Source organism: Channa argus, chromosome 7, assembly GCF_033026475.1.
Source record: "Channa argus isolate prfri chromosome 7, Channa argus male v1.0, whole genome shotgun sequence".
Lineage (NCBI taxonomy): Eukaryota > Metazoa > Chordata > Actinopteri > Anabantiformes > Channidae > Channa > Channa argus.
In genome coordinates, this window is record NC_090203.1 from 17,901,165 (window position 1) to 17,922,470 (window position 21,306).

General features: G+C 38.9%; 1 protein-coding gene across 5 annotated transcripts in view; it reads right to left on the reverse strand.

The window, feature by feature from the left end:
• The window catches only part of LOC137129937 (RNA-binding motif, single-stranded-interacting protein 3-like), a 168,059-nt gene that overhangs the window by 91,342 nt on the left and 55,411 nt on the right, over nt 1-21,306 (reverse strand). The gene's annotated exons all lie outside the window — the stretch shown is intronic.

A 21,306-nucleotide genomic window follows, 5' to 3' on the forward strand; every position in this document is an offset into this window, starting at 1 on the left:
CACTGTGCAGGAGATTAAAATATGAGGAAACAATCAAGCTTCAACTCATTAGCATATGAACAGGGGGCCGACAGGCAACTGCACACACCACAACAGAGCCCTGGAAATCCACCACAGAGCTTTTTTTAATCCTAGGAATGACTTTTTAGCGTATTTTGTTGAATGAAACAGAAAAATCATTTGCCAGGTCTTTCAGGCAGTCAAATTACCATCAGAATAAGAGGGCAAAAGAATAAGACACAACGCTTATATAGCATCAGGTCAAAGAATGCAGACTATAGAATAAGTGTGCAGACAGAATAATGTTTCTCCACAGCAACAATAAGAAGCTAAAGGTTAGGAATTGGTGTGTGTGTGCCAGTACATTAATTTGTGTGTTGGATTCATCTTCCCATAGCAACAATACAAAACTAAAAAAAAATGTAAAAAAAGAAAACAAATGCAGTGTGTGTGTTGGGATGGGTCTACTCTCATTAGTGAGTCAATTAAAATTTCTCCATAAGCATAGCAACATCACAGGTCACAACATACAGTATATTATGTGGGAGTACAAGACAGCAGAAATGGAAATGTTAAGTTATTAAATTACTGAAACACGAAGCCAAGCAACAATATGAGGTGTTGGTGAATAGATTCTGCATTGTGAAAGTCTGTTGCATAGGTGGAAGTTATAAAAACACATAGCAGAGTCACTGCCTGTCTACAGTATATAATAAATCACATCAATATTGTTCAAATTGATTGTGTAGTGGGGTAAATTCCTTGTAATAAACCTATTTTCAAGGTGGCAAGATGCAAAAATTTTCAAAAGCAAACTATGCCTTCAACATAAATGGTAACTTTAAAAAACATGTCAGTTGTAAAAACGTTAGAATCTAAAGCCATTCTAGACTGGACAATAATACTGAATTTACGCAATGTCAACAGAATGGGAGGAGCAAGAAAAACAAACCCCTTTATATACATACAATGTTATGTCCTGTATTGAATCACTATGGAATTTACTATTTGTCTCACATTTTAGTGCAATGTTCTACCTTTTAATAATAAATAGTAAAACCAAGTTTTAAAAATGGCAGGATCTCGCATATTGTTGAATGGGTTCAGTAATCATCGTGAATCTGTGGTGGCACACTGAACTACATTTGTTCTGCTGCTCTGATGTGTCTGTATTTTTATCAGAGGTAAACAAAGGGCAGAGAGGAATGGAGAGAAGTGGATTTAGCTCCGCAGCTCCAGTCCAGTACAACCAAACAAATTTTAAAACAAAGTCTCATCAGAAATTAGAAGCTCATTCAAAGCGAGGTGAGAATTAACTGTATTAAACAAAAGCAGCATAAGTGTCTAAAAAAATGTAATATCAATCCATGGATGATTTAAATCCCAATAACAAGCAACAGAATTTGAAAAAACTAATTTTCTGACAAACGGACAAATCAGGTGCAGCCATACTTGCAAAAATAGGTTGGTACTCCTCTACTGACCTACTACGGACTTATATAAACACGACATAAAGTAAAAAGAAACAGGATCCACGCATCAACAGATAGGCAGGGGGAATCTCACAAGACAGCACTGTCTTCCACCAAGAGTTAACACAGTGTGAAGTGCCTCTTAGTTGATTTTATCACGGGACAAATACATGCTAAAGTGTAAACCTGTACCACTCTGAAATAAATTTTAGGATCTGAATTGTCAAATTTACAAATATTTATCCATCTCCCTAAATTTTGAGTGTTGGCACTCAACAACAGGACAGAGCTAAGCCGTAGTGTAAAACAAAGTCGAGGCTGATTTATTCTATCTAACATAATCAATGTAAATGGAAGTCATAAGAAAAAAGTGTAAAAAGACAACTCTTGCTTAAGGTCACTTCACTGAGCTCTGGTAGTAAACAGAATATGCAAATGTAAGATGTGATGATGCAGTAGGTCTCTGCACATAGATTATTTGTCTCATATGATCCTGCAAGGGAACTGCAGTGTTTACTGGAATTCCACTTGTAAGTGAAGCAATGTAGCAGGGTCAATGAACTACATCCATATACAGTCCAATGAAACAAGGTTCCAGCTCTCTCTCTCTCTCTCTCTCTCCTTCAGATCAGCCAGGTCTGATTTAAACACACTTATCTTTCCCTTGTCTGTTCTCAGGGCCACTGACCATTCATTATTACTCTGTTTCCTTCCTTCACTGTCACTCACTCCTTCCTGTTTTTCTCTCTGCTATAATTAAATTCCTTCGTCAAATCTGAGAGGAGCAAATATTCAAGGTAGAAGAGAGAGCAATAGAAGGAAACATTGAGAGGGTGACGGATGGAACAAGAGATCAGAGCGTAAGAATATACTGAGCGGAATCCAAGCCCGCTGACTGAGATCAGATGATGACCTGAGGATATCTAGAGGGAAAATCCATAATAGGGCATTGTAAGAACTCATTCAAATCATTATGTTTTTTATTTCTTAGGTGGAAGATTAAACAGAAAAATGTTTAAAAGTGTATCAGAGAGAAACGCATACTACAGCTAGTCAAACTAAAGAGGCCACACATAATATGAATTAGGCTGAATAATTTGAAACTCTTTCATTCAGAAATGCACCAACACTGTATACACTTTACTGTTGAAATAAAACTCCCATTTTGTATTCTATGTGTTGTGATCCAACAGCATGTTAATAGAGTCAACTGCCAAAACAAATTGCATCTGGATTATGATGAGCCACAGGACCAATACAATATTGTGAGGGGCACACCTTCGCTGCACCATTTTCCACAGGAAATCCCATTTGCTAGAATACTGAATGACAGTGTGAAGTAACTCTGGTGTTAAATACATTTAGGTCTCTAAACAATTTCAATCCTCAATCCTCTTTTGTCCCTTTGAGATACGATACGCAGCAGCTCACATGTATAATTCAGAAAGGAGTATTGAACCATTCATCAAATCAGAAAGAGACATGGTTCTCCCATTTAAAAAACAAAGGCTGAACAGTGAGAGCAGCAGTCGATGTATTCACCAATCATAACCCAAGCTCTGTGTGCTTGGATTGATTTAAAGGCCTGATCAAATTACCTGGAAAAGGTTAAAAGTATCCATTACCGGCTAACATGCTTTTGCTATTGAACAAGGGGAAAAAAGGGGGGGAATGCAGCTGCATAGAGCAACAATCAGGCCCAACCGTATCCTGGAGGCAAAAATATACCAAAGTATTCAGTGAGGAAAAACACATCTTGGAAGAGAAATATCACAGTGAACAGGCGCAAGGTAGAGAGAAGCAATGGAGTAAACAGAAAGAAATCTTTCCCCAATATGTTTTGCTGCTAAAATATATTGTATCCCTTTCTATGCTGATCCTTCACATCAGTCTTGTGAAAAAAATCCTTACATGATATTTCAGAAGTTGTACAAAGACGAGGACACAGTAATAAATAGAGGAACGATTGCAGAGAAAAACAAAAAAGCAAGAAAAAACAAAGAATATACAGGAAGAAGGGAGAGGAGTGGAAAAGATAGGAGAATAACGGAAGAGGGAAGAAAGGCCACCAGAGAGGTCACTTCTGCTGTTAATAATTTATCCTTTAAAAAGTGGTCTGAAGCCTTAATTGGTGCTGTGGCTTAATACTGAAACACACATACACACACACCTCAGGGAGCCTCTTAGCAGCTGTGCACCAGCTAAATTGGCTACAGTGTACGCCGAGTTTCCTCCAGGTATAACACAGTCAGCCAAAACAGCAATAGCAGAGCTGCCAGCCCCGTCTCATGAATCTGGGCGTGACACTTCTCAGCTTCTATCTGTCTCATGCTCACTGTCACGCTCTCAAAAGAAATCTTACAGCAAATCATAATGACAAGACTTTAGTCCCCTGGTATAGGGTTGTTAGCTAGATAAACATTCGGCTCACTTCAGTTGTAATCTGTATTTAGCTGAGGAAGACATTTGTGGAGCATTGGAGGCTTTTTTGAAGGATTCACAGTAGATGCTTTAATTTGATGATTTAAGGCTTGAATTAAGACTGCGGAGGACAATGACAGGTCATGAATCGAATTAGCCTTTCCAGGGCAAGTCATATCAAGGTAGGCAGAATGAATTTCTGAGCAAAAGAAAAAAGAAATTAAAAAAAGAGGTAAAAGACAGAGGAAAAAAAATGGATGTCCCAGAGTTTTGTCTGCTTATCAAACCTGTGAAGTGCCTGTACAGCACAGAAGTACAGTCCTGGCACCTCACAGTGGAGCTAAAAATACATAAAGGACTGTCCAGTTGATGGATGTTGAGTTAAAATAATGAGGTCATTAGACAGCATCTACCCTTCATCCATCTTTATTGGTTTGTATATTTCTGATGCCCTGAGTTATTGCCGTTAAACAACCTGCTTTGTTTGGACAACCTACAAGAACAATCCCCAATATATGCCATGCAAACTATTTAACATTTATCCCTTACAACATTGCCTTCTCTAAGTGCCATCCAGCTGAAGGTACTTTGGCAGCATTACTGGATATCTGTGCCTGAAGGTTGATGAGCACATTTACCGCCCACATATCCAATCCTCACACATCAGCTCTGGTGGTGAGATAAGCACTCGGGTGAGGGAAACCCTGCTATCTGTATCATATTACCCATTATGTTCCAGTAGTCAAACTTCATATAGAAATCACACATTCTGTTCAGTCCGTTTGTTAAACTCACAACTTGCCTGATTTAAAGATTAAGGCAAAAATACTACAACATGAGCCTTTGTCTGCTTGTCACTGATGAATATGGTATTAACTGTGCACATGCTGCCTTAAAATAAGTACGATATGCCACTAAACAAAGTCATTATTAGCAACAGCATGGAGAACTTTCTTCCGTCTTCTGGACCACTTTGCGCTTTGGTTTTTAATTGTCTGTGCTTCCAGAGCAATTATTTACAACTACTACAGCAAAAACCACAGGAGAAGAAATAATAATTTCTCTTGTTTTAAGTTTTTCTCAGTAAAACATGTAAGTTGCTATAATTTGTTCTTCTAAACAATCCCCCGGATAAGAACGTTTACTTTCTTTTACAGTCTGTAAGACATTAAATGATTAAAATGATTTCAGACAGGCAAAGAGATCAGTACACATGCATTCCTCACTTAGCATAATGATTTTATTAGCTGTCATCTGCGTCACCATTTAAAAAAAATCTGTCTCAGCTTTTCACGCCATGTAAAATCTATGAATCACATCTAATTACCAGTATGTTTTTTCTGTGAAGTTGAATGACAATATGTGGTTACTGTGGTTTACCAATAACCCGCTCCATGTTGTCACCTCAGTACTGCATTTTTATGATCTGCATTTCTACCTTTAGGGTTCGAGGGTTTTCAAAGTGAGATAAAAACTAGTCCGAGAGTTGCTGCAGTCCAAAATCACCCAGACAGCGAGGTTATCAGACCAGACCCCGGCACCATGAGAATACATAGTGTCTCCCAAATCCTATTGTACCATGAAATGTCACAGCACATTAGTTACAAGAGGGATTACCCTTCCTTGAAAGTAAAGAGGGAGGGAGGGAGGGAGCCATTGAGGGAAGATAGAGAAACAGAGGGAGGAGTTATACTCAGGGAGCCTGTGGGAATGTGTATGAGAAGACATTCTGGTACATACAGGCAAGTGTGGGGTGAATGCAAACTAGTTCATGATCTGTAACCTGTAACTACACTTGTAGAACTATTTCCCTGCATAGCATGTCCACGTTTCCTCCTCTCTCTGTTCCCATTCCCTTCTTCTTTCCTCTCATCTTTTGTGCCACTGGTCATGATCATCTCTAGATCTAGATCTTGATTTGGCTATGCTTACAGTATGAATTATGTACACACACACACACGCACACGCACACACACACACGCACACGCACACACACACACACACACACACACACACACACACACACACACACACACACACACAGAGCTTATCTGTGGCTAGGAAGTTGAGCTAGGTTGGCAGATTGATACTAACAGCTTGTGGCTGTACTTTGGAAGAAAGCAAGAGTGTGCCTCTGTTGCTTTGTCTCTGTTTTTCCTCTCCACTTTTTTCAGCCTCATTTCCCTTCTGTCTAGGTTTGTCACTCAATCTGTGATTGGTCTGGACTTCCTGTCTCTTGACTTGCTGCTGCAAAGTCCATATTTTATGTTTTTAAAATCCATATAATGGTCTTTCAGCTTTGCATCTGCAATAAAGTCTTGTATGACTACATTTTCTCTCACTGAAACTGGTGTTATAATCCATCCCAAAGTTCATTTTTTAAATCAATATGACAGGCTTTTATAGGGATTCTCCCCTATACTGTACAGTTAGTGGATCTTTGATCCAAACAACATTTCTCTTATAAGCTCTCAATTTTTGCTCTCCATATTTCCCCTTGAGCCATTTACTCTCCTGATCACTGCTTTATCTGTGCCTTTGCCCAAGACTCACTCTGATCCTTGACTTTGTTTCCTACACTACTTTCCTACACTTGTTTGACCCATATCCTCTGTGGATCTAGAAACCTCCATATCCCCCCCAGATTATTCATGGCACCAGGGTCTGTGCCAGCTTACTGTCCTTTGTGATTACAAGGTGAGGTTTAGGCTCAAGTGGGGGAAATCCCAGTGTCAGTGCGTAATGTCCATTATTCTCTGATATTTACTGTATATACATTCCTATATACAGTTAAGTGCAAATGTTGGCATCCCCCTTACTTCGAATGCCATTATAACCTCCTCCAACCTCTTTGGATACCCTGTGAGTAGCATTCGCATCCTTCAGGTGTAATTTTATCCTATTCTTCATAGCATAATTGGCATAATCATGGTATAATTAGTCTACCAGATTGCTTGGTTGTCTGCCATTTATAGGATTCTTTAAATCTATCCACAGGTTTTAAATGATATTTAAGTCAGAAAACTGGGAAGTTCATGGTAAAACATTCAACGTATTGTTTTTCAGCCATTCTTGAGTTGACTTTGCTTCGAATCACTGTCTTGTTGAAGGATCCACTGCCTCTTCATTTTTAGCTTTTTGACTTTTGGTAGAAGCCTTTTCTTTTCTCTGATGCAGCTACATTCATTCTTCCTTCCTATGCAGAGCTCCATTTGATGATGCTGACATACACCCTCAAACAATCAGCAAGCCTCCACCATTTTTGACTTTGGGAATGCTGTTCCTCTCCTTAAAGGACGATTTTTTTTTTTACCTGTATAAATTATGATCTAATTTAACTCAGACCACATAATTTTGTTCCAAAACTCATGTGATTTGTTCACATGCTCCTTGGCATTTTCAAAGCTAAACCTTATGTCTAGAATTAAGCAATGGGTTCCTGTGAACTTTTTCTCCCAAATAATCCAAACTTGTGCAGGTGCTTAACTTTTGAGATGTGAACTTTTACTCCAATTTCAGGTCTCCTGCTTTTTGGTCTTCCACTGCTTGGAAGAGTCTCAGTGTGTCTATGTTTCTTCCATTTCTGCACAATGGTCTTAGTAGTTGTAGTGTTATCCATAAATGTTTTAAAATATTTCTCTCTAGAGCTTTTTGAAGGTTTACTAATTTTATTTTGTGGTCTTCTAAAAGCTGTTTTCCTGATCCCATTGTTTTGTTGCTCTAAGCAAACTGCTTGACACTGCCCCTGGAGATCTACACAATTGCAAATTTAAAGTCCAAGCCCTTTTAACACACCTGGTGTCATTCCTCAAGCATGAAGTGTTAGCAGACTGTTTCACAAACTAGATTTTACTTGTAAAGGGCAATGCACACTTCAGCATTTCTATAATTAATTATGTATTGGGTATTTTACTATATCTTTCTCTTTATACACTCCTTGACTATGTCATTTTTTTGCTTCCAATGATAAAGGAACATTTGTCCTCACTAAATGTGCAATTAATTTTATATTAGCCATTTCATTCTAAGGGGATGCAAAGGTTTTCACTAAACTGTATCCACTACAATGTGTTGCTGGGCCCCTGCAGTATTTTTCTGAGAGAATTACAGCTACATGCTTGGTAATGCAGAGCAGTTGGAATAGAAAGAGCACTACTATTTTCTGGAGATGTTATGTTTTTCCTATTTGGCAAATTGTCCCCAAAAAGTTATATACATTACTAGAACACATTACTTTTAAAAAAGTAAAGCTTTGGACCAACTTATTGCAGTGCAATAAGAAGATTGATTGAGGTTTTACCTCTGTCAGCTTAGAACTTAATCCACTGCAGTGCTTTGGAATAATGCATAACTAAACTGTTATTAGTATGATCATTTTAGCATGCAGCACATACAACATTGGACACTCCAAATACTGATGACCCATTTACATTACCATCAGGTTACATATGTAAGCTCATTCTCTACAGGACATCTGCAGTTATTGTTTGCCTTGTATGCAGGTTGGTCTCTCACCGCACTGACTGAGTGTCCCCCACATCATTGATTTCTTCTTGAGAGAGACAGGGAGGACTGAGTAAGACCTCCGCTGAGAGGATAATTCTGGGGTTGGTATTGTAAAGAGTGCTACAGTTAGTATTTTCTGTCACAGCAGTACATTGAATGCTCCTCCTGCTGTACTCAGAGCCTCCACTGCATCTACTCTAGTAGTTGACAGTTTTGTTTTATGTGTGCATGTGTGTTTGTGCATGTGTATGCATGATACTATCGCATATTAACAGTGTTTCACATTACTGTATGTGTGTATGCATGTTCTGCATTTTAGTCTATGAGAAATTATATTTTATTGTCTTTCCTCTGCAAATTCATACTGTGGATAGAAGAAATGAACCTTTAGTGGGGTGTTATTTCAAAGTGTAAATTAATGGGTTAAAAAAAGAAAATAAGATTTAATAATTATGAGGATCAAAAAATATAAAAGTGTGAATATTTTTAGAAAAGTTACTGTTTGTGCTAGAGTGCATTAAAAACTGAAATCTGTGAGTTGTTAGTGCACTTTAATGTATATGTATCTAAAAACAATACAAAGAAAAATAACAACAAGTTCTCAAATGTTAACACCCAAAGACATCATCCGTATCTATCCTCTCATATCGATCTATTAACTGTTTGTTGAAATAGTGCCGCCATGCATGGAGGTAGACATTTTTTGAAACAGAACCCCATTGACAAAATGGCAACCATTCCATACAATGGAGCAAAATGGTGCCAGCCCAAAATTATTTTTGGGCTCCAAACATTCAAATATGTGGGATTTAAAATGTGCAAAGACAGCAGTTTGGTTAGGTGCAAAAACAGCAGGGGTCAGTTAGGTTAAGGTTAGGCCCAAAATTGAGATATGGGTAAGTGAATAAGTCACAGTCTGCCACCAAAATCCGTCGACACTTGGGAAACTTCGGCAGTGTTAGTATGAGTTAGTTACCTGATTTATACATACCCCCCAAAAATTGCCTATGTCAAAAAAGAGAAGATGGCATCCAGATGCACAGACACAGGCATACATACAGTACTAAGTATGCACCATGTACTGTACAACTGAGCATTGAATACTGCTGAACCATATGCAGCACACAAACATCTCTGTCTTCGCTAATGTTTTGGCATAAATGATAGGCTGGTAGTACTGGAAAATAAATAATAAACAGAGGCAAAAAATTGACTATTACTGTAAAGCTAATATTTAGCAGTGGCTGGTGCTGAGTGTTAGTTTTATTTGCCAAAATGTGACATATATGGACTCAGTGAACTGTGTTTTCAGCAGTGTTTAGTTGATAAATAAGACTGTAAATGTTACTGCATAAACAACTTGGCAATAATAAGCGAGCTTCTCTTTAAACCTCAGCTAAAGAGTGGCGAAATACACATTCAGCATTTGAAAATGCGAGAGGGCAGACGTCTTGTCAAATTTTACAAGCAGTGGTATCACATTTGAAGTTATGTTGTCTATGTGAGTTAAATCTGCCACACCTCAAGGATTTAAAACCACCTTAAATGTTATTTTTACCCTCAACTGTCACACTGAGAAACTAACGTGGAAAGACAGTTCGGCAAGCGATTTAGCCAATGAACTATTATTGTTGGAGACTACCTTGGCTTTAAACAGTGGGGTGTCAGGGTGGGGGAGCTTGAATATGCAGTAATTCAGCCTCCTACTGGCAGAAACTGCAAGGTTATCAGTACATTAAAAGAAATACAGATGAAAAAAACTGCTTTACAGTCTGCAATCTATTTTCCATCTCCTTCACTGAGAAAACGAATGAGATACTCAGTGGGGATATACAGGACCATGTGTGACATTGTAAAAACTCCATACTTCCCTTTCACAGTGTCACCTTACTGTACGGACATATATTATATGTACAGCACAGAATATTGCTGAAACGTCAGAACTGTGATCACTGTTCTCATGCTGGTTTAGTTGCCGTGTTGGCTCTGCTAATCTGCTGCTTTATTGTACAGCTGCAGCAATATCAGCAACGGAGTTGCTGCTTCCAACAGTTGCAGGCACAAACCCTATTTGAAAGTCCTCAACATTGTCACACAAGTGCCAGTCTCTCAGACACACACCCTTGCATGTGTTTAGTACACAATGTGCTGAAAGGCCAGGCTGTACAGCACGCCTTTGTGGTGTGTGCCAGCCTAATCTAGTCAGACATTTTATCCCGTCTCCTCCCTCCACTTTCACTTAAATCAACACTTCACTGAGAGCTACAAAGCTAGTTTGGACCTAGTTTGGACCTTTGACACACACGTGCACACACTTCTCCTCCTCTGTTGTTAGTTTCTTGTTTATCTCTCACTTGGGCACACATGCCACATCTTTGTGTGTCTCAGGCACAAGCAGAAACACACATTTCACACGGGCACAGCCCTGCACACGCACACACATGGACAGTCAAATATACTTGCCCACAACACACTCTCACACAACTTTGAAAAAGGCAGGTTGTCTCTTAGGAGACCCGGTAATGTGAATGAATAGAAGCTTAACAATCTGAGCTCAGTCAACTGAGTTGGATGTTGCCAAGGCTGTGAGTTGGTAGCCCAGAAAATAAGTATTCATCTAAAGTATGAGTTCACATTACAGTAGCTGGCATTACAGTGGTCCTCCTGAACTAAGTGTAAGTTGTTTGTTTGTTTGTTTGTTTGTTTGTTTGTTGTAGAATGCCCCAGAATTAGTTATATAGCTAAATATGCTATAGATTACATGAAAATGAAACAAAAACTTAACAAAGTCACACATCAAAAATATGTATCCACAATATATTTACTGTATAATTAGTAAAATTGATTAAAATGTATAATATTAATAAAACTACTCAACAGAATGTCTGGTATTGAGAGTACCAAAGGAATTCAAGATAATAAAATCGTTAGAATAGAAACACCAATACTGTACGTTTAAAGTGTAAACACAGTAACAGGATTTGGGAGTAAATGTAAAGTATTAAGACTAATTAATGAGCACATTTTTTGTCTTTCACCATCTCTTCAGCCACAGTTTGAATTGTACCAAGGCATAGCTTTGTCTGATGTTACTTGTTATCAGATTCTAAGTTTCTGTGGCTCTTACAGAGAAAGCTGAATGACCACACTCTGTTAATCAATGTACCAAACAGTCACCTTGTGCCAGTGAGTTGTTTGAACTGTGTTCTGTGGACCAAATGACACAAATACTTTTAGAGAAGGTGGTGCTAAGGTGGTAATAACTTTATATACAAGACATGGACAGTGGACAAGTTATCAAAGGTGATAAAGTTATACTTTTTGATTATGGGACTGTGGTGATGTCTGAGCGTGATGTCTGAGCAGATGGCCATTCACCCTGAGCCTGGTTCTGCTGGAGGTTTCTTCCTTTAAAGGGAGTTTTTCCTCTCCACTGTTGTCTAGGGCTTGCTCAAGGGGGATTTGTTGGGTTTTCTCTACATGTATGTATAATCTTGACTTTATTATGCAAAGTACCTTGAGATGACCATGCTGTACATTAGTGCTATATAAATTAAGTTAAATAGAATGAATAGTTTTTTATTTAAATATTTTTAAAGCACATTGATACAAAGGATGCAAGCCCCTAAAGGTAGAATTATAGTTCTCCGTCAATACACATAAACGTTGACGCAAACATACGTAGACAAGGTAATTATGATTAACCGATGTGCATAAATCCAAAATCTCAACAATGCAGTCTTTATTGTATCCATTTTGAGTTGCCATCCAATACTGTTGAAATCCGCAATCACCTTTACAGATGCTGAGTGTTGTGAATTGTTAACACAAAGAACACTACATTTAATTTCTGTTTTTGGATTGTTTAAAAGAAAAAAGGAAAAGTGAAAATATATCTGAGCCTAGGTCTGCATCACAGAAGGCAGCGGGTTCAAATCCCACCCCACCAGGCTTGGCCCTACCCAGCCACCAATGGCGACCTCTGTGCCAGGTACGAGCCAGAGGTTCCACTGTGGCAACGCTTAAAAAAAAAGGGACAAGCCAAAAGAATTGAATTGTGAAAAACATGTATGATGTGGGAGTCACATAGATCATAAATCTGAATGACCACTCAACATTAAAACTAAAAATAAAACTGTCTTGTGTTTTGGAATTACTACTGTTATTGCTCTTATGACAGTCTACATATTTCCTCATAGAGAAAGTGAAGTCCTGGCCACAGCCGGCCTGCAGGAAGCAACTTTAACCATGATCACTATGGTCTTGTTTATAAGTATCAGTGTCTTTATTCATAAATGTCAAGTTGAAATATCGCAAACAGCAGACCAGCCAACAGACAACATAGCATGGTGATACTATATTTAGAAAATTGCTGGCATATGAGTAGGCACACATACACATACACACACACATGGTCTCACACACAAACAGAGGGAAGTATCAACATGTTACTTTCAAGTAACATTAGTGACCATTCACTTTCAACACACTCCCGGCAATCAGCAAGCACCAGCAAGCACCTATGTTTGGACTACCTTCACTCAGATGCAAGCACGCAAGCACGCAAGCACGGACACACGGAAACACACACACACACACACTTATGTAGACAGCTATGATAAGAGCACAAACCCTCCAGAAGTAATTTTACTTAGGCCCAACAAAAGGAGTGTTTTCACTGGATAATCCCTGGCTAGGACTGCGGGGGTTCTGTGTGTGAGCCCACCAGAAAACTGTAGAGTGTGTGTCTGTGCTTGTGTCTATTTACTCGTGCACATGTGTGTGTGAGGGGGATCAAGCTGAGCAGGGAGGGTTTTATTCAGGATTTCATTAGCAGGGAATAGGAGATGTTTGGCCTGGCCAGCCACCTCTGGCTCAGGGACAAGAGTGTGTCTGTAACCCAGCTAAACTGTCTGTAAGGGCAAACACTGTGGCATTTTTATAGAGCTTAACTGCATTTCTTTATATTTTCCTTTAACACTGTGAAAGAGTGCCAAGGTCAAACTCCGGTTTGTTCATGCTTGGTGCTGTTCTACTGTGAAGCTGGATACAAAAATGTTTGTGTTCTTTTGTGCAGGCTCTCTGAAGTGACATGATTTTAAACACTAACTGTGGTAAGCAGCCAGTAAGGTGACACACTAGAGGAGAAGGCAATAAATGTGCTAGGGCTGAATATTTTCCTGGGGTTTAAGATTATTACCTCTCAGGAATGCATCCCTCTTTCTGAAAGAAACTATTTCACTCTCAATTTTGTTGTTATTATTCATTCTTCATCTTGATCAAACTACTGAGCTTATGTGGTAACATTTCCATATAAATAAATTGAATACCTAACAAAAATACACTTCTCTGAGATATTTCACAATGCTAGGCATACAGAATACTGATCGTCTGTCTTTTGGCACCACACCTTAACAGTTTGCACATGTCCAAGTGGTTCTATTGGAAATATATTCATATTTTTATTATTGTGTGGCTATAATCATTGTATGCACTGGCACTGATGGGGAATTTATTATACGGAGCCATTTTGGAATGGATATGAGGATAGGATATTTGTAGGATATATAACAGATGTAGTAAATCCTATGTGATATTTACCAAATGTATGATATTTCTTAAACATTCTGCACCCTTTTTCTTCTGGGTATATCTGTTTTACTTTGTTGACACCTTTAATGTAATGTTGTCTTTTTTATGCACACTCAAATGCATGCAGTCTAACAGATACACAAGCACATGCATGTTTAAAATGTGAGTGTCCTGCTGATATTTGGCCCAAAAATCCTAGTAAATACCAGGATCTCATTTTATCCTTAGTGTACTTTAAGGCTTACCGTAAGTTTCAGCAAGGCAAATATGTGCAAATACTGAGATCTAATGATGAATTTATATCAGTAAATCTAATCCTGAGAGCGTGAGCTGGCTTTATATTTAACACAAGGGGTTGGTCTAACTATTTTACTAACTGATACAGTAGCAACACACCCATGGTAGATAAATGCATTATACATGATATGGCTATATTGAACTAATTATTTTGCCACAACCCAGCATATATTTTTATTAGTTATGGTATCATCATATCATACAATTCATATGAAATGTTTCTTAATTTTATATGTAAAGTGTAGTTTTGTAAAGCAAACATTTATTTAAATACCAAATTTTTAATTCTAGAAATATGTCAGCACTGACACAATCCCTGATCCTATATATGTAGGTATAGTTATTACAAGATATCTTATTAAACAGTATATCAGGATAGTTGTTTCTAGGTATTGTGAATCCATCAATTGATCCATCCATCTATCCATTGTGTGAAACGGCTTATCCAGTTCAGGGTCATGGGGGGCTGAAGCCAATCCCAGATGTCAATAGGTAAAAGGCGGGGTACAACCCAGACAGGTCTTCGGTCTATCCCAGGGCCAACATAAAGAGACACACACAAATGGAAAACCATTCGTCCTCAGATTTACACCTACCAGCAATTTAGAGTCACCAATTAACCTAACATGCACGTCTTTGGACTCTGGGAGGAAACCGGAGTACCTGGAGGAAACCCATGCAAGTGAACATACACAAAGAATAAGTCCACACAAAAAGGCCACAGCCAGGTGAGGATTCCAACCAGGGACCTTCAAGCAGTGTAGCGGCAGCACTATCCACCTCTGTGCTGCCCTATGGTGAGTCCTGAGTTTTTACATGGAAATGATAGCGACGCTAAGAAAACAATAATGATTATGGGATGACAGGTCACAGACACTTGCCATCCTATCTGAGGGAACTTGAATAACAGAAACTGCCTAAATATAGATGTAAAAAGCTATATAGTCTACATATTAATGGTCTGGCTATATGCTTTAGAGGTGTCTATAATCTTCATCTTTCTTCATAGCTGTATCCAACATGTCTAGATCTTTGAAGGATGTTAAGAGCTGTGTAAAATTAAGGGGCAGAATTATTCTTTAAAATGTCTGACCTGCACTGCCTGAGACAAGAGGAAAATAATAGATACAAGGAGAAGAGTGAGAGGAAATTAGAGAGGAGAGAAAGATAGAAGAGGGAAGCAACAGCTAAGTAGGATAAGGAACAACATATGGGGGGAAAATCCCTCAGGCCTTTCTTTCAATTATCTCTCTGGTCTCTGGTGAAGGGATCACTCGCCCACCAGCGCACAAACCCTCACACCCCACCCCACTAGGGAGTTCACACAGAGAATGAAAAATCTGAATAAGCAATGCACTAGTTGAATCCCCACACTAATAATGACATTGTGCAGGTAATGTGCAGAATGATTTTCTGCTATAAATGAAGATTTTCAATTATATAGTTATATACAGTAAACAGTCAGGGAACATACGGTATTGTCCTCTTTCATATTTGTGGCACATTCATATTTATAGTGATTAGAGACAAAAGAAACATCAGCTTTACATATATTTGCCTTTTTATTAGATACATTTTTGAATATAGATTAAATGTACCTTTTTGCAATGCACTCACTGACTCATGTCCTACGCCCATGTTCTGTGTAAACAACTTGACACAAGGATATAATGGGTCAACATGTTTGGCATGAAAACAACACACACACCTGGGCTAGGAAATGAAACCAATGTAGATAAAAATCGCTAAACATAACATAGTTTTTCACTGGGAGAAATATTGAGAAAGGAGTATTTTGTGAAGTATTTTGTAAATCCAAAGTAAAATAATTAGCTTCATACTTACATCCAGAAACACAGATTTTCTAGAGTATATATAAATTATTCTCTGTTCTGTTGATGAATTGATGTGAGGTGACCAAACATTCATCAGTTCATCCATACATTGTAAAAGTTCTACTATTTTTTACCAAGTGTCTCTGAATCTTTACCTGCAGGAACTAGATAACATCCATTGCCAGGGGGTCACAACCTCTGTAATGAATTAAAAACACACACACTCACACACACACGCATACACATACGCGCACACACAGTCTTTGTCAGGCTTAGCACATTTTTCCAAAGTGTATCACACTGAAGGGTCAGAGTGGTACATCTAAAAGAATTGTAATATTTTTGGGGCTCACAATGTTTCTGGAGCTACTTCCTTTTTATAAAACTATCTCTAAACAGGATTTTCCAAAACAACTACGTACCAACTGGTATTATATTTGCTGCCAGACAATATTAGATCATTGGACATTCTATCAGGAAGTGTTGGGGACTTCTGGAGCCCTCAGCAATTTCCGTGGTGTAAATGTTTGAAGTAGAGGGCTCTGACAGGAGCTTTTAAGAGGCAGAGAATCCATTAGACAAGGGTCGCTACAAAGTGGCCAACTATTAAAAATGCAGCAGCATCATTATCCCCTGATCCAGCCTACACTCTCCTTCACTGCATCGTTCTTTATTTCCCTTTGGATCTCCATTTTTTCTTCTTTTTAATTATTTCCTCCTCCATCCATTTTTGCCATTTAGAGGCTTTATTATATACCTGTATATCTACTGTATTCTATATACTATATAAGGATATATTTCACTCTACTCTGCTTCGCATCCCTTTTATGCTCTACTCTGCTTTCTTTCTTCCACCTCCGCATATTTTTCTATTACAAAACTAGCAGGGGCGAGCCTCTCTCACCCCTCTGTGCATGCACTGACCTGCTGAAGCTCTTCCACTCCTATTCAACATAACGAGGCACTGGTCAGCGGCCGCTACTGTACTGGGACAAGAATAGAACAGCCCACGGAGAATAATAAATGGACATATATGGGTGGTTAGGAGAGTCCCTTTTAAGCAGTAAAACTACCCATGCCCAGCAAACTGAACAGATGGCAGGAGAGAGGGAGACAGAGAAAGCCCAGAACACAGTGGGAGAGAGGCAGGAAAAGAGAGAGAGAGGCAGAGAAATGCAGGGACAGTGTTGGGGAGGGCATTAGAACAAGGCAACATAAGGCCATTGTCTATTCTCTAAACTGGCATATGATGCTATCAAGAGCAGAGTCGAGATCCAAACAGAGGAGCTGGATCTTAAACAACAAGCACATGATGATATTGTTGGTTGTAAAACTACAACTGATGTAGGCAGGCAGATGTGAGAGGAGAAACAGTGCCTGAGCAGAATGCATGCCGAGCTATAAAGCCTATATTCTCTGTTTACTTTGCACACACAGAAACACACCCGCACGCATATTTATGGTTGTTGTTTCTGCTAGGAAGATGTGTTTTATGTTTGACAAGAGGAAGAGCAGAAGCTTGAAAGGAATCAAGTATAAAAATGAAGGATAAGGAAAAAAATAGAGAACAAAGATGCGGATAAATGAATAAATTTTTTGGTGTCCTATTTGTGTTTACGCATGAATATCTCCATGTTGTATGACCCCCCCCACCCCACCGCATTTTTATGTTTACTCATCACCACTAAGCCAAAAAGTGACCATATCTATCTAGCACATAATAGAGAGTAATTGAATGTGAAAAGCTCATTTTTGTAGAGATGAAATATTCTATTTAGATGTCCGGGCGTGTCCGCATGTGTCATTACTTTGATATCAGCTGAATGCTGTTTCTCATTACCCTAATTAAAGCTCCTCGTGTGCTGCTGAGCATATTAGCACACTGATCTGCAGCAAACTAATGATCGGCTGGTTGATAATGTGATTTTTTTTTTCCAGCATCTCTCTTATCTCACTCTTAGTGATTATCATCAAAGATTCATATCCTCAGTCAATCATCATCAAAAGCTAAAAAGAAAAAAAAAACTTGAATAGCTGTACTACAATCAGAGGGACTTCATGCATCAATATTTAGATAAACGTTCACACAGAGATATATAAATATAGAATATATGCATATATGTAAACTTGAGCAAGAAATTTAGTAAAAAACGTAGTATAGTTTGTGAACATTAGAAGCTTTAGTGTTTAAAACAAAAGAGAAATAAGAGTTACCTATATCGTTCAATGTCACGTTTCCCCTTCTTAAAAAGGCAACATATCAGATTCTGCTGTGATTGCCATAAAGACGCTCTCCACCACAGGAAACACTCAAGAAGTCACAGCAACAATCACAAGCCACTGTAATTTATTTTGCACTTTGATTTGGTCTGTGAAATTAGAGATTTCACAGACTGGCTTTCCTAAATGTAAGAAAATAAGCTTTCTGCAGATGACTAAATTATTCCCTCTGCGGACCATCGTGAGAATCAACAATATGCCAACTGAAGCCTTCTCAAGGGGCATTAAAAAAACCCTAAACATTGGTTGTGCTTACAAACGATAGATTTAAGCTATAGTTTGTCCCTCCAGCTATACACATTTGGTTAAACTTTAACAATTCTCACAGAGATTACAACAATGCAGCTGGGCTTGAGCATTAACCCTCCCCTGATCCCCTTCTTATGGCCATGATTAAGGGCCGCTAGGCTTGCATAAGAGGACATACTGTCCCCCCCACCCCCTGGCTAATGTACACTAACTGTACCTATAAACCATTATGGAGGCAGAGCAGGAGCAATTCTGTTTAATAGCCCTATATTTGCACACACTCCGTCATCTGGCTAAGCATTGTTAGTTTAAGCCAGTCATTTCATAACTGCTTTTGTGCGAAGGAGATGCACGTGTGCATGAGTGTGTCTGTTTAAAGGTGGCTATTGTAAGGCAGTGAAGGTAGTGCACATTTGATTGATTTCCAGAGGAGCAGAGCCTCAACTCGCTGGAATCAAGATTAATACGAGGCCATTTAACATCTGCAATCAGATCAGTGAGCAAGAGCGAAATAGAGGAGGTAGAAAGTGTGAGAAGGAGCTAAAAAGACACAACACAATAAATACAAGCAGAGCCAGCTTTGTCCATTGTACACAAAGGAAAGAGCCTGAAAAACACCTGTACACCTATGTGAAGATTCTCATTTACCCAGATGCTGTTTATTTGGATGCTGAATCAAAGCAACTGGACTTCTTTCTTGTTAGTATTAAATGTTTTGCTCTTCATCCAAGTAGCTTCTTCAGTTTGAGAAAGGTTGGTTAGGGAACCCCAATTTATTCTCCAAGGTGGTATCATTTCTCACCTGGCCTGAACAGGTTAGATGAATGATTGAAAAGGTGTAAGTAGGAAGAAGGTTATTACGAGGACTTTTCCACGGGAGACCAGGGTTCGACTCTAGTGCGAGATGTTGTTCACTTTATTGAGGATTGTTTCACACTGTGGCGCACGTGGTTACTATATTATGCAACCATGTGTGAGCTGATGTCACTGTTAGTAGCGTCTTCCAACTTAACCTTACGCTGAAGTTATTTTCTCTAACCCTAGTGTAGTTTTTTCGTTCCTGTGGTGTCAAAAGGGGATGCTTCTGGAGCGCCCAATACCGACGCCAAAGTGCACTTTCAGCGTCAACACGAGTCGTAGTTGTTCCCAGGACATCAAACAGTGATGATACGCCAAAGAACGTACAAAGCGGCACAATTTCACACCTTAGGAAGCGTCATTATCTGATGCTGTGGGATGGGAACGTGTTGACAAACACTGAGGCATATTCACACACAAACACGCAGATAGTCCTAGTATTCTAAGCCAGAAAACAACATAGGCAGATCAAACACTAGGCTGTTGTCAAGGTCCATATAGATGTATAAGCAAGCTACTCTATGGGGCCTCTGTCACATACACACACATACACAAAGATAACCGTTCTACTGGGACCTGGAGGGCTTTAATGACAGCAAGCTGCACTGAAAAGGGGTCAGGCAAGAGGGCCACACACGCACAGACACACACTTACAGACAGGATGTACATCTGAACTTAAAAATGAGTACATGAGACTGAGCAAATAATTTCAGTTTACGCTCGCATGTAAATTGATGAACAAAGTTACAGGCTCACATACACTGCAGTCACTGATACAAAGCTGACATCCAGATGCACTTTTTATTCATATACGCATGTTTTTGTGAACACATACATACACACACATGTAGGCACAGCAGAGAGGGAAAAGTTGGGAAGGTAGGATCCAATTTGATTTGACCTTGACAACATAGGGAGGGGGAGAGGGAGGGCTGGTGGGATTAGGCAATGGAGAGAGAGAGTACGGATTGAAGTGATGCTTGGGCTAGATGCCTGTTGCAGATACTTGAGAGAAATGAGATGACCTTGAACTGACAGAGATAAATCATACAACAAGAGACAGCAGTGCGGCATGGTGACATATGCACTTTACATATGATAGTGCGACAGATGTGCATGAAATGTTGAAATGAATCTAACATGCATGTGCATGTGGTGAAATTTCTTCTGCAGCATAAACCCAACAAATCATCCAAGTTTTATTGGATGCGCCTGAATTCAATGGCAAAGCTGATTTGTTAAGCAAAACCGACATTTCTTTATTAGTGCTGGAATTAGGAGGCTATTTAAAGTTCGTTATAAGTCTGATGCAATCAATGCAACAGTTTCTTACGAGTGCAAATATGCAGTGTTAATGCAAAATTAATAAATTCTGCCAGAAACACTGCCTTTCAAGGTTTTTTTTTAAACATGCTTAAACAAACTGAGAGCGTTTGCTTAAAAAGATCAATTGAGTGTTTTCATTTTATTCATTTTGTTGTGAAAAAAATCTAATAAAGGAAACACTTTTACCACGAGACAATTACCATATATATCTTTGAAGTTTCTTTCATTAAAAGGCAATTTAGAAACAACAGTTTATATTACCCAGTAACAGATATGCATGTGCTCTTCCAGATTAGCAAGCAGAAAGGCGTGCTTGTCATTGGAGATGTTGTTTATTACAACCAAATCACAGATGTGCATTAACAAACAGTTCCCAGCTTCTGTTTGTTCATCTTGAGTGCATTCTTAAAAACATCAGACAGCTCCCAAATGTGAATGTGTGCAGCTCCGAGATCAGCAGATAAGTGGG